Source organism: Fopius arisanus, unplaced genomic scaffold (assembly GCF_000806365.1).
Source record: "Fopius arisanus strain USDA-PBARC FA_bdor unplaced genomic scaffold, ASM80636v1 scaffold00037, whole genome shotgun sequence".
Classification (NCBI taxonomy): Eukaryota; Metazoa; Arthropoda; class Insecta; order Hymenoptera; family Braconidae; genus Fopius; species Fopius arisanus.
This window is the reverse complement of record NW_011887776.1, coordinates 611,584-627,132: the sequence shown is the minus strand read 5'-3', so window position 1 is coordinate 627,132 and position 15,549 is coordinate 611,584.

Here is a 15,549-nt window from a genome sequence, read left to right as displayed (position 1 = left end):
AAAAAAAAATCATTCTTTAATTCTCCCCGCGGCATTCAAATCCCCAGAGAGAGATATATCCCGGAGCCACTTCGTTTATCACGATCGCAATCTCTTTCTCTCGCCAAATAAATGCAGATTTTTATGTTTCAATTAATTTCAAGTTCTCTACATCGGATCTTAATATTCGAGATTCACACGTTTCTCTTGTGGTGATACTAATGGGGTGAGAGGGACAAGTTAAATATGTACCTGACGAGCTTTTTTCACCTCGCCACGGTGATTTTGTCGTTTTTTTTTTTACGCTGTTGAATGAACACTTGAGCATTCTGGTTAGTTAATTAGAATAATTCTGGGAGTCGCCCCTGTTGTAGTTTAGCCCTCGCAGGCGCCGCTGGTGGTTTCACGCTACTTCAAAGACTAGTTCACAATATTTGCATTTTAAATGAAGCTATGGCGTGTCGGGTACTTTATATTTGAACATTGTACTCCGTTATCGGTAAAAAATTTTCGATTCTCCATACACAATCCTCCAGCCCTCCAATCGAAACGTCAAAAATCACTGAATTCATTTACACAATTAATTCCATTCTGGATAATCGACGTACGAGTCGTTAATTACTCGGGTATGAATTACAAATTCTTCGGACGCCGGTGGAACGAAAAATAATTAATATTTGAATTTAAATTGAAGTGCGAACGAATGAAAAAATAAATAAAATGAAAAACAAACCGTAAAATTGCGGTACACCGGTGACAATCATTGGTGAATCGATATTAATATTTCAATTGATGACATAAAAATTTAACGTACCTGTTGATATTCTTAAGGATTGATTTTACAGTCGTAGAAACTCCAGTGAGATGAATCCCCCTCGTCTGAACACCGTTATGTCCTCTTTTATATTCTCGCACTTGCCAATATGATTTATCAATACCCCAGGATTGTCTATCTCATCCTGCCGCTCGGCAAATGGGAAACCATGGCACAGTAATTCGTAAACGTCAATTATTCATGCACATTACGTCGAAACATCACCCCCGAGATATTTCAACTCACAAATAAAACCGATAATCACTCAATTACAGATAACGAGACTGAGTCGTACAAAGAATGATCAATACTCTAGTTTTTCCTCCAGGCGATGAGGAAATGAATTGAAAAAAAAAAGTAAAATTCTTGTCGAGTGTTGATGAGAATATGCGGATGATGTGAAGTTGAACTGTTGGACCGAGACTGTTGGCTCTCGAAGAAGCCGAGAAGAAGTTGGCGGCGTGAGTGCGGGCCCTCGTGTCGTGGAGCAGTCAGCAGCCCAGGTAAAGGACAAGGAGTGGAGGGAATTGGAGGTACGGTTTGTAAGTTGCGTGTCTGCGGTGACTCCTGAAGGAGTGTGTGAGTGGATAAAGGCTACCGTGCAGGATATACAGGAGTTTAAAAAAAAAAAATGATGCCACAAGACGCGGAGTGAGGATGATGATGGGAGGACGATGTGATCCAGTCAGAGGACACGCTAGATCTGCACTGAGTGGTGAGAGTTCACGGGGTTGATGATGTGTCGAAAAAAAATTCTTCAAGTTCGTTGACAAAAAAAACTTGGAAAAAATAAATTGGGAGAACGCTGTTAGCTGGCTCTCGGGGGTTTATGGTGTGTGTGGCGTGTCGGTCGCGTGGCACCTTGTACCCCCGTTGTGAATAATGCACCGGGTGGGGGGGTGCTCTGGGGGACCAGGAACGCGCGCGCACCACCCTCACCGGGTACCCCCTTGACAGTGTTCTCTCCGCGAGGGATGGCCGGACATTCTGCCACGCCTTCTCATCATCCCTCTGCATCACACCCTTCTCCAACGAGCTTTTTCACTCATTTACGCTTCGATTACCTTCGTCATCCCTTTTATCCCACAGCTATTTTTTTTCTCGCCTCCACCTTTTCTCCTCGATTTTTTTATTCGGCTTCAAAGTATTCAATTCCATGTCACAGGAATAAATATTCAATAAAAAATAAATATCAATGTTTTATTCGTTTTGGATTTTTCGATTGAATTTTTTTCCGATTTTTTTCAGAAATTTGAGTTTGTTTTTGGTGGAATTGTCGCGGGGTACTGAAACATTCAATTTTTTGTCAGATAAAATAATAAAATAAATAGGAATTTCAAGTGCAGGGGATTGAGGATAAGTCTGGGAATTAGGGCGTGCCTAATCTGGATGGCTTGCACGCGAAGACAGAAGTCTCTTATCGGTGAGTTCAATCGGTGATTGTCGAAAAGCCCTTGTACACCATCCCTAACTGATCTATACGCCTCTGACCGTGCGAGATGTACCCGGAGCCCTTTAAACCAGCGTCTTCAGGTAGATAAAATCAAACAGAAGTTATCTTGATAACTCTACTTACCTGTTGTATTATGGTGTATGACGCGGGCCGTCCTTTGGGGATTACCAGCGGTGCCGACGCCTCTCGTCTTTTCGATATCCTCCACTACCTCCACACCTGCGTTATTATACAATTTTAACAGGTAAAATCCACACGCGACATCGATTACTCGGGATTACATCAGCTGTTGATGAAAATCAAGGCCGAATTATCTGAGATTTCGGCAATCCATTAATAATCATTTATTCGACGATAAAAAATTGCACATAAAAAATATTTCGCTCTTACTCTACACGAGATTAATCACGAATTAGTAAAATTGAATATAAATTAATGAATAAATATTTGTATTGAATATTTCTCCATTGATAAAGTGAGTGGAGGTTAATTAATTATTTGATACTGACGTCAGGCCAGTGATTTCTTGCGGTTTTTTGATAAATCCCGTGGTATTCCCTGGACATGATTCGATGAGAATGAACAGTTGCAGTTCCCTCGAGTCATCAATTCTACACTCGAGTTAACACAATTTTATGGTGTCGAAGGTATATCGTATGACAAACACAAGGGGTGTTTTTCGAATGGGAATAGCAGGAAGCCGCACTGTCTGTTCACTCTGGTTGTCTTAACGACCCCCTGCAGAGTAATTGTGCGGTAACATGACTGGGGGGATGTCAGGGCAGGTTGTCCTCGTGTTACGGATCATCACCTATTCAAGCTGTTCCTGGAGAAAAAATATGTAGAGTGAAAAAAAAAATGGAGAGGTGGATCCTGCGAGCTTCTGCCACATGTCTGATCGACTTGTCAACATCGTTCATGCTCAGAATCGATTCTTTACCAGTCAAATGATCATCTGTCGATACGTGGTGGTTCGTCAATGGAATTTTAAATTTTATTGGGGTCTCGAGGCTTCAGTTCCTATGTTAATCGCTGTCTGCCTTCTTTTCAGGCTAGAAGACACGCAACCCTCCACTCTGAAGGGTTCTGCATATTTTTCGGGTACACTTTGATTTTTTTTTTACTTTTAAGATCGGAAACAGATGGATTTTTCACGCAAGAACAATTTTTTTTTGTTATGGAAATATTATCTCAATATTTGTTTTTCATTGAATGGATCAATTGATTTTGGTAGTCGGGGAATTCTTGAGTATTTTTTTCCATTTTTTTTTTGTGAGTCTTAGGACAGATTTGTTCCGGATATTTTCCCGGTTTGGGAGGAAGATCCGAGGAGGTATTCACTGGAATTTGAAAATTCAAAATTTTTTAAAAAGTATCAGGCGAACAGGAGATCCGAGGAGGTATTCACTGAAATTTGAAAATTCAAAATTTTTTAAAAAGTATCAGGAGAACATGAAAATCGAGGAGGTATTCACTAAAATTTCAAAATTCAAAATTTTTGAAAAATATCGGGAGAACAGGAGATCCGAGGAGGTATTCACTGAAATTTGAAAATTCAAAATTTTTGAAAACGTATCAGGAGAACCTGAAAATCGAGGAGGTATTCACTAAAATTTCAAAATTCAAAATTTTCGATAAAGTATCAGGAAAACATGATTTCAGTGACTACCTCCTCACATCTCCTGTTCCCCTAATACTTTTCCGAAAATTTTCAATTTGAAAATTTCAGTGAATACCTTATCAAATTTATTATATTTTTTACTCTTCGAGGGTTGAGGAGACTCCAGTGAACAAGTTCTCGAAGGGGAGGTTGATGGACAGGTGGAGAGTGAATGAATGTATTGTCCAACTTCAGTTACTAATGTTGTCAAGAATTTCGATCTCTTACGTAGCTAGGAACATGAAAGCAGGTTGAAGCGACAAAACCGGTAGCCAAATTCACCGAGAATATGCGTTTAATTAACGTCCTAGTTACCAGTTATTTTCTCCAGCCCGATGACTGCTGTGAGCTGAAATAATAACGCCCCCTTGAACCAATCGATTTGCCATGGCGATTCCCTCGGCGATCTGCAAAGTGGGTCCTGGTGTTGGAAAAATAATACAAGACGTTGATAAAAAATCTCATGATCTCAGTGGGGAGAGTGTAATTACATCGCAGCCAATTTCGCCTAAACATCTTAGCAGCTGCTGCTGATATTAAGGATCCATCTTTATATTAATTTTTTTTCTCCCCCTCTCACCGCCATTTTAGCAATAGTCCACGTTTTTAAACTATAACTCTCTTATTACCCGACGGCATCTACCGATGAAATATTAAATTCTAATGGGAGAACACCGAGGTATTCCAATTTTCAGACAACACCACTTAGCTCTCAAAAATATGGCCTGATCATCGTTAATTACTGTAATGGGAGTATCCGATTTATATATCAAAGTAATTTCTTCCTAACGTACGATTTTTTTCACCCATTTTCAATCAGCGGCTAGTCCGACAAATAATTTCAAACGATAATCGACTCCTGTTATTATTTTCAATTACAAACTAATTCCAGAATAAAATTCTATTTCATAAAAAATCATATCACGAATCATAATTTTTTAATGAATTTCTCCAGTGATTACGATGAATTTTTCCCGATTGTGGTATTGAAAAAAAAAAAATCGAATGAACAATCGAGAATTGAATTTTCCTATTGTCCGGAGAGAATCGATGACCAGTGCGACGACTAGCGATAGCATCATCGAAACGGGAATGGACGATGACACCCGCATAGATAGCAATGGATGTTGTCCAATTGGTGGATAGCACCGTTGGATGATACGTAAGGGCAGTCGCTGATTGGTGGGCTTGATGGTTTTGTTAACGCCCCAGGAAGGATGCGCGCAGCTGCCTAGGACATGCGTAATCCCGTGGTAGTCGTTAGCCCATCAGGGAAAAGAGACTTCCTTGGTTTTTTTTTTTTAAAGTCATACATACGTGACGAACCCACACACCCGATGATGTCTTCGTGTTGAGGATGCGACCGCCTTGTTGCGGCTTAAATCGTACATAACGCCGTGGTTTTATGAGCTTTGCCCATTCTCCCTTCCCCTCGAAAAAAAGTGGACCACAAATAAATACGTAATTCACAATGGAGTACTTTCTTTCCGTAAATTACTCCATTGATCCCACGTCAGTGGTAATTGTATAATAATTCTGATTATTACCATTACCACTGATTAATTTACGAGAATAAGAGATTAATTAATTCGAGTGTTCGTATGACGTTATTTATTTATTTATTTTATTTTGGGATATGGAATTTTCTGGGGTAGAATGGAATAATGAGTTTTTGCAGAACGAATTGCTCTCGTTGAAATATGTACAAGGGGGTAATGAATATTGCTGATGACTGTTCGAGGAATTCTCTTGGTGAGTCTATGAATTATTCAACTATTCTATGTTCAAGTTATGACGTTTATGATGAAGGGACTAACGAAACCCAGTGGGACATGGAGAATTTTACGCGCGAGGAACTAATTACCCTGATTAGACGATAACAGAATGTTTATTAGATTTTTCTTGGTGGAGGCCGAAAAAGAGGAGTTATTCCATGAAGAAAAAAAAAATGGTGAAATTTCGGGCGAAAATCAAAACAATCTGACAGCGAAAATAATGTAATATTCAATGATCTGGAAAAATATCTCAGACTCACTCATTGAATCCCAGAAATATCCCCGAGTTATATTGTTTGCTGTTGAACCGCATTTCCGCAATTACCCGACAATTTAAGTGTTCGAATAATTGGAAAATTACTTTATTATTACAGCAGGTGGTAATAATAGTGGTGCATTAGGTATTGGCCTCGGGTATAATCCGCGGTGGTGGAACGTTTTTACTTTATACAAATATTTGAACTTGCTTGAATTTCTCTGGGCACAAGCGAAAAATTCTCGTTTCGGGTATTTCATTGTTTCTCTGGGGTTCCGAAAAAAATAATCATGGAGAGGTACACCGGGATGGAGGTGTTTGCGAGAGGCGGTGAGTATTTTGAAGTTGGTATACCTTTTGCCCTCATCTCTACCTTTGCTAATCGTAAAAAACGTCAGTTTTGCACTTGGCCATACGGCAATTTTGCGGCACCCCTCACTCCTTTGACGCGCGCAGGTGAGAAGAAAAAAAAAAAAAAAGAAATCCAAAGGGATAAAAAAAATACGATGGAGTGTTGATCCCAGGGATTCGCGGAAAGCACACGCCTTTGAGGGTACATGAAATCTCGAAAAGATATTTTCAAACGCGTTTGAATCATCCAACCATCAGCCCCTCCAATATCTGCTTCCGATCTTCACTCACCACTTCTTTTTTTTTTTCTCTCAAAATTTCCACAAATTGTCTTGCATGAGCCACTTGTCGATAATTACAGAGTGGATGATCTTTTTTCTTTTCGGAAACTAGAGCGACTTGTGGATGTTATGGTTGTGACTACCGTAGAGAATCGGAAGCAATTTATTTTCACTGACAAAAAAAAAATGGGTCGCACCTTCCTAATGATTCTAAAACGTCACCTGTATATTCCGTCCGGAAACTGGAAAATGCCCACCTCCTGAATTTCGAAAAATCTTGTGGGTACGCAGGTGCCTGAGGTGATGATTTCGAGGACTTAGTAAATGGATGGTGATTTTTTTGCTCCTCGTTTTCGGCTTCAGGGATCAAATTTTATCCATCACGTTTTATGTCATAATGCAACGAGAGCAGATGCTCGAGACTAAATTCACGCGCTAATCCTGGACAATCTGAAAATTCAGGACCGGTTCCACAATCGATGCAAAGTGGATCAGCCACTTGATTATGGTAATAAAAATTAATCAATAATGTATTTGACGCACGAACAGATTGATCGCGAGAGTGGGATATCAAATAAAAATCAAATAATTACCATTTAACAGGTGAACAATTTGGGGTTGACTGGTAGATCAGAAAAATCGGCAATATGATCTACAGTAAATAGTAAAATGGTGAAATGGTGAAATGGTGAAATGGTGAAATGGTGAAATGGTGAAATGGTGAAATGGTGAAATGGTGAAATGGTGAAGTGAATTGAAGTAAAAAAAAAAAACTCACCTTCAAATACAAGGACGTCTTGAAATAAAGAAAGTTCTCTCTCAGACTGTGAAAATGTCATAAAGTTTGTCATGATGATATTGGTGTCCAGTAAATGGCCACTCGATTTACACTCTCCCCACGCAAGTTATGAGTGGCTGGCAATCGTTTCGACTCATGGAAGATATAAGATTTGTTGTGAGCGCGGTTTAAAGGATGCACGCGAAGGAGATGGTGAACGGTGTTGAGCGGTTATCCACGTGTGGTAATTACACCCGGGACAAGCCCTTGTGCCAAGAGTTCGGTTTTATAGTCGGCAACACCCAGAGACGACTCACTCAAACCGCACTTACTCGATTATTGCATTACCCATGCATAGACCCTGACAACCATCCATATGGTTACCGCTCTGAATTTTATTCAATAATAATATTTATTTATAATATTTTCTTCTCATCATAATGACATTCCTCTGAAATAATGTGTGTTTTCCTGAAATATTTTCTTTGTGATTTTCTGCTGTGAGTAACAATTATTTATTTATATATTTATTTATATATTTATTTATATATGTTTCTTCAGTCACTGTGAACCGGAGAAAATGACGGTAATTTGTTAAGTAACACTGAAATGTTCTGTTATTGTTAATGCAAGTGTCTGGAGAATTGTGATAAAAATAATGAGGTGGATTTTTATTTGTTGAAAATCAGCATTGGGTCATTTAAAGTTCTTGCGCATGCAACGCTTAGTACTCCATACCAAAACACTTCGGTATATCGTTTTCTCCTTCCCAAGTCGAGTTTACAGCCCATCCTCTTTACCTCTAACACCCAGTCATTTTTTACCAAGCATTCGAGATTGTTATGAGTCATTCATGCGTGAGTTATACTAATTGAATCGTCCATAGTTAGAGACATTTAATTGGAACGAGAATAACTTCGATAAAAAGTTTAATGAAGTTGCCAATTTTTTATCAATGCCCACCGATACATCAAATTAATAATCACCAGATTAGATATTCAAAAAAATTTATTCATTTTGTCAGGTAATTATATTTTTCATATCCAATATTTATTCTCTATTTTTTTTATTAATGCAGATGCGAGGATGCGGAAAGCGCGGGTGATCAATTAATTGTCGATGATTAATTAATTGAAGACGCGTAATGAGACGTCAATAGGAGATATACCTGGAAATTGAGAATCAAGCCTCGATTATTCAGTCTGTTAAATCACTTACAGGTTTATAATTATTATTTCATGAAGCGAGACATTGCTCACGTGAATTTTATTCTATTTATTCTATTTATTTTGCTTTGTCAAATTGAGCCATCGAGTAAGATTCGACGAATTCGATTATATGAGCAGGTGGTTGCGTTAGGAATGGCCATTCTCAGCACTTGTCATCGATCTTCAACAGAGGTTTCACGAGAGAGAAGAATGGAAAGAAAAAAAAAAATACTCGCCAAGCCTCTCGTCCGTCACCCGTTTAAAGACCAACTTAATTACTGGTAATTGCATTTTAGTCACTTGCCGACATCTGACATATACGTATAACCCGTTTCTGTGCGCATTGGTTTTGTGATACGGCATTTTGGGGATTCTGTCTCCTGAACATGTGACTTCAACCCTTGAGATCCCTCCAATTAATCTCCTCTTCATAACAAACGGTAGAAAATTAAAAATTCACTCTTTCCGATTTACGCTGATTAATTAAAAAAATATATGAGAGAGTTATAATAATTAATGAAATAATGAGGCATCAGCGTTTTATAAATCGTTAAAATTTCGCTAGTCTGACAGATGTCGCAATGTCACAGTCGGTGAATTCAAAAGTAATCCCCTACCATGTACCCGGAGGATCGTCCATCAGCAGTCCATGACGTGGGGAATAATTTTTTTTTTCCACCGCTGCCCTCAATCTTCCGGAGCATCCGGAATCGATAATTTCAACGTATAAAATTCAAGTTCATCACCTCTGGCACCTCTGGCACCATAAACTTCCCTGAGAATTCGTGTATTTCCCGTGGAGTTTCGGGTTGAATTCCAACGACTGGTTTTATGTCGGAAGAGCTCTCTGGCAAATGGCACCGAAAAGTGCGCGTCCCTTTGGAAATATGTCGGATGCCAATTTAGCGGTGTCTGATGTATCTCCCTGGCCCTCTTGGGCCCCTCCTGGGCCCCCTCACCACTGACAGGTTAAAGTTGCCGTGCATGTCCGTCCGGTAGCAGATCATCGTGGTCCCGAGCATTTTGCTACCAGGATCGACGTGATGGGCCTCAGGCAGTTCTTCTCTCCTCTCGGTCTCTCTCTCGGTACATTTATTTGAAAAAAATATATAAAAAAAAAACAGCGGCAAAAAATGTGCCTGCGAAAGTTGATTTCAATTTTTCCGAGTCGATGAAAGTGGAAATGTCGCGGTTAAACGAACATAATTTCTTTCGATTCAGCACTGAAGTAAAATAATTTTCATGAAGACCGGAGGATTTTCAATTCGTCATTGTCATTAATTATTTTATTGGTATTAAACATTTTGAGGAGTGTTGAGTGGGAAATAAATGAAATTTGATATTTTTTAGCGGAAGAGAGTGACGAGCCCTTCGTAAATTATTCGAAATTCATATGTCTTTTGATTCTAGGATTTTTATTGGAAATAAAAAATAACAATGCGATAACAAATACTGCCTATGATCTCCCTGAAGAAATATTTCCGCTAAACTAAAAAGGTAAACATTTGGAACACGAGAATATCTCGTGGAATGACTCTCAACTCCCCAACTTCATAAATCTCCGACGCATGATCGAAATTTATTACAGAATTAAAAATCTTCAGGGCCCAAGTAATATCAATTAAATGTACGGTTTTCTCTTCCATCCTCTTCAGGTCTGAGTGCATCGGGTATACTGAATCAACTGAATGTTGGTTGGAGATGGGAGGGAAAAAAATTTGCCCACTTGTCAAAGTGGAGTCTTCCCATGCAAGAAATTTTGTGGTGCAGTCCCAACGCATACGAACGGAGTACATTTCATAAATTTTATTCGGATAAATCAAGTATTTTTTCCACCACCGATGGTCACTGAGTCCAGATAAATCCATAATATCAATTATACCCAAGCTAAACGAAAAAAAAAAACCATCAAAACAGTTGATTTTACGCGGTGAACTAAAATAAAAGAATATTTTAAAGACAGCAGCTAAAAAAATTACCATTCTGTTTTTTAAAATCTGTTTAATATCATAAAAAAAATCCTCGATCATTTCACAATAAGAATTATTATTACTGTACCGACTAGACTCATAAAATTTACGGCAATTCCCCGCAATCTTCCATCCACACTGAGAGAATGATTCATTCCACGTTAACGAGGTTCGTTAACTATTAACCATCGAATGTGACCGAATAAATATTCATTAATAGTTAACGATCGGTCGAGATGAAAAGTGAAAGCGGCGGTCTCCTCAGATATGCATCACCTATTAACGAATGATTATTTTTAAAAATCTGGAATTGAAAATTTCTTTTGAAAAAAAGTATTTAACATTTTTCGTCAGCTTTTTTCACATAATATAATATAATATACAATTTTAATAAAATTTCTCTGGAATAAAAAACAAAATATTGTATCAATTGAATTTAATTAAATAAAAAAACAAGTGATTTGTAATTTTTTCAGGTACCTCCTTTTAATATTTCTCATTTTCTTACTCTGGGATAAACAATCTTTTTTTTTTTTTTACAACAGCTAGTGGTTTTTAATACACATCATCGTTCTTCAATCACCCCCCAATGTAATTATTCGCGAGAAGCAGTTTCGTCCAATTATTTGCCCCCGAAGACGATGGGCTTGGTGAAAACAGTGGGGGAAAGCATTCAGGAGAGGTAAGAATGATGGCAGGAGACGATTGAGGAATTAAAATTGTTGAAACTCGTTTGTGAACGGAGGACAAACGTTCCGGGCATTCCGCGATGCCTCTAAGAAGTCATATATGCGAGAGAAACGTTTGACGCGAATCAACCTGGGGGGAATTGATATCGATCAATCCATGCATTCGTTAAAAGGTGAAAAAAAAATTGCGATTAAATTGATGAGAGACGTCAGGTCGACGTCAATAGTTCACACGGAAGAGACCCCGAATTTATTTCAACCTTTTTTTTATATTTATTTTCGTCCCTCGTTGTACCGACGCATTTCCCATGAACATCATCCAATTACACTCGCTATCAGTTATCTTATCGTTTATTCAATAATATTTGTGGGTGTGAAGACTCGAGGGTCAATTCAACCGGTCTGAAAAGACCCTTTTCCAGTGGCTTGAAAGTTGTTCCAAAGCTCGTGTTATCTCATCCTACCAGGGTACGCGTCGTAATCCTGGTGGTAATCCTTCTCCACAATGTCGAGATTGTGAAGAGCACGTGACAAACAGCAATTGATTCAAAAGTATCAGGAAGATTGAAAAAAAATTATAGTTCATCATTAATTCGGATAATCAATTGATTAAATTCGCATAGTCATCATTATTATCATTACTAAATTACTGATTACCCGAGTGGAAAAAAATTGCAATCGGAATATTTTTTTGCAATTTTTAAAAAATTTCGGGAGAAGTTTTCAGAAAATTTTTTTTATGAAACAAAAAAAAATTGGAAAGCAATACAATTTTATTTATCGGAGATGTTTTGAAAAAAATTTTCAAAAATTTGAATAGGACAATTTTTATTATAATTTAGATGGCGTTTTTTTGAGAATATTGAAAAATCAAAAAAGAAAAAAATTTCATTCGCAAAAAATTCTAGAAAATTGAAGGGAGATGTTACACAGGAGTTTATTTTTTGCGAGAGGTTGCAAAAAATGTCGTTGAAAAAATAAATAAGGTGAAGAGGATCCCTGACCCTCGGTTGGTTTTACACGACGGGGAAATAGATATAGCCCTGTGGCGCGTGTCAACACCCCGAGGGGATTTCGTCGGGCAAAACGTCCAACGTAACCACTGATGCGTGGCAATACATTTTCACCCCCTTTTCATTTTTATTCACCCATTGTTTACAGTTTATCCCATTTCCACAGAGATATCCATACACCATCAGATGATTACGTTATTTCCATTTATCCCCAAAAGAAAAATAAATCAATATTTCCAAGTGTATTCTTTTTATTTGACTTTTAATGAGTGCCAATAAAAAATTCATTCTGATGACAATTAAAGATAATTAAATCATATAAAATGTAATTGAAATTTTAATATTATCTTCTCTTTGAATAGTAATGATCGACGCCTCGGGCAACGGATCACTGAATTTATCGCTCAGGAAGTGGAGGATTAATCCAGAAGTGATGATCCACTGGGTGGTCTTGATAGAGACATTACCGATAATTGATACGAATTTTCGAATTTACAATCACGAGGTAAATATCGGAATTCCCTCTTCGGTCGGTTCCGGCATCGAAGGCTTGTCATTGTTCCCCTAAATTTTCGGGTGAATTAACATTTTATACCTGTGATCTCAACTGATTTCCTCCTGCTGTGTCATTACGTGAAATCGAGGGATTTCACCTCCGATTTATTCATCGGAATGAATTTTATTGAAATTCAATTTTTTCCTCAATTTTACGAGAGCGAATACTTGAGGAATAAATTTAAAAAAATAGTAAAATTCGTGGAAATTGCGTATCAACAAAATAAAAATTAAAAAATTAAATTAGACATGAGATTAAATTAAATTAAATTAATAAACAATTGAAATGAATAAATTAAACACTAGTACTGATTTTCTGAGAATTAATTTGTATGGAATATCAAATTAGTATACGGTGTATGGAGCGGTGGAGTCGAATTTTGAAAGCTGAATAAATTTATAATTTCATGATGAATATTATTCAGAGCACCTTGCCCCCGTGTGAATGAGAAATTCACGTGATCTCGAGGATGCGTGCTCAGGTGGACTGCACTTTCCGCTGATGATGCCCGTGAAATAAGCAAAATTGTAGAAAATGTAGAAAAGGGAGGAATGATTACATATTCCAACACGTCTGAGGTGTAGTGCATCTGCCCTAGGGGAATGGCTTCAGTATTTCTTACTCTATTTTTCCCCTACGCGTTTCGTTTACTTACCCCCCCGGGGATGAAATTTCGATAGAGTCATTTACTTGCTGGGGCAACAAACTATTTTCACGAGGGGTGAAATGTGTGTGGGCTATGTGCATTTTGAAAGGGGGAAACAATGGAGGGGGCATTAGATTAGGTATTTACTTGGAGTCGTTAGGCGAAAATTGCCAAGGGAATGTTCAAAGGCCAGTGATCTCCCCCTTTTTCACCAGCCGTAATCACGATAACCACGGGATTCCAATTTTTATGGCAAGGATTTACCGGAGTGTTTGAATTATTAATGAATTATTATTATTAAAGGATGTCCTGGTGGAACAACAATTTTAAACAATTTTTTAAAATCGATGTTACCACTCGTCAAATCGTTTAGCGAAAAAAAAATTCAGGATTTTGAATTAAATTCTTTTTTTCTCATGATCCGAACTCAATATATTTTGAGAAATTCCACTAGGTGCTGGAGGCACTCAGTTGAACCATCGAGAAATGGCAAATTGATCACCCGGAGGACGAACGTAGGCCTCAGCCCCAAAATCCCTTTTCTCGTTCCTATCCCATTTCACTTGCGCACGCTCCGCGATTGACACCGCCAAAATTACACGGTTCAAATCCCAAAAAGAGAAAATAAAGAGAAGAAAAAAACCTGCGAAACCGGCATTAAGTATTTTTGCGGTGTCCCCTACTGCCGATTCCTAATACGATGTCCCTTTTTCTCCCAAAAAAAAAAAAAAAAACCTGAAGTCACGAGACAGTTAAATATGTCGCGTCGGTGGAATTAACGATGGGACGACTAAAAACGCCAAAACCACACGGATTCGCTGAAAATTATTAAGCAATTGGACCAATCACCACGCGACCCTCCGAACTGTTCCCGACTGGTGCCCCAACAGATATATATTTTCCTGTTTCGCGTGCTCCAAACCCCAAAGATAAATCCAATGATCCTAGATGATGATGAAGGGGAGGAGAATAGACAAAATTCTTGAGTTTTTATCCAACCTCAAATACTAGTCTTTACACGATGTCACGCATAAACTCCATAAACGCTCATTGGCGTTCCAACAGGGATTTTTTATCTCTGGTCCCTCACGGAAGGGCTTGCCACGGAAAAACTTGGCAATTTTTTTTTCGCCAGCTCGAAGGCTACGTATGAAGGACACCAATACCGGAACACAATTACCGAAACCCCGAGCGCCAATCACGAGCTCAAAATTCAAGGTTTTTGCCATAAAAAAAATTCTACACTGGTTATAAAAAAGTAAATTGAAGGGAATTCGATTTTTCAGTCGAAGAGAATCACGAATTTGTCTGGTTTGCCCTAGAGGGTGGACTAATAATTCCAAGAGGCGAATTTCATCAGACGATTTATTCGGGTACCACTGGGTATTACGTACAAGACACAAGAGATATTTTCAGCACCGCCTATGTGGAGTGGCTTTTAGATTGTGCACGCCGGTCGCATTATTGCACCTCTAATGCGATTGCGGGGGGATTTTGCCCGGCAAAAAACCGAGAATTTGATTTTGCCTCGGAGGCGACAGTTGCCTGCAATTCACCTGCCAACCACCTAAGCCACGATGAGAACAAGACAAAAAAAAAAATGTACAGTGAAAATGTTTTATTCCTCGGGAATTGAAAAACGATACAAGATGGTACTCGCTTGAGTAATTTCCTCCGCGAGTCTTTTGCAAGCCGAGTAATTACTGTGAGTAATTAACTCCATGGATCATGAATGTTTACGATACCCCGTCAGAACGAGAATCCTTTCTTCGATATGACGGTGGGCAAGCAGGAAATTAACCACTTGGCTAATTTTATTTGGCTCCTCGAGAGATAAATCCTTCATAATTACGGAAATACCAGTGAGTCTCGGACTCCTCTTCATTTATCAAACAAGAATTATTCAAAAGTCCATGGTTATTTTACAAATAAGAGGACTAAGAGAACTAGTTGACTAAAGTACGAGGAAAAAAGTGCCTGGAGACAAGCTTCTGGGGGACATCCAGGGTAATGATCCCTTGAATGTATAAGGGATCAGCTCCACGATCGTTCCATGGACCATAATATTTTCAAACTCATCATCGATCGTACGAGCTGCCTCCTCTGATCATAGGCCATTT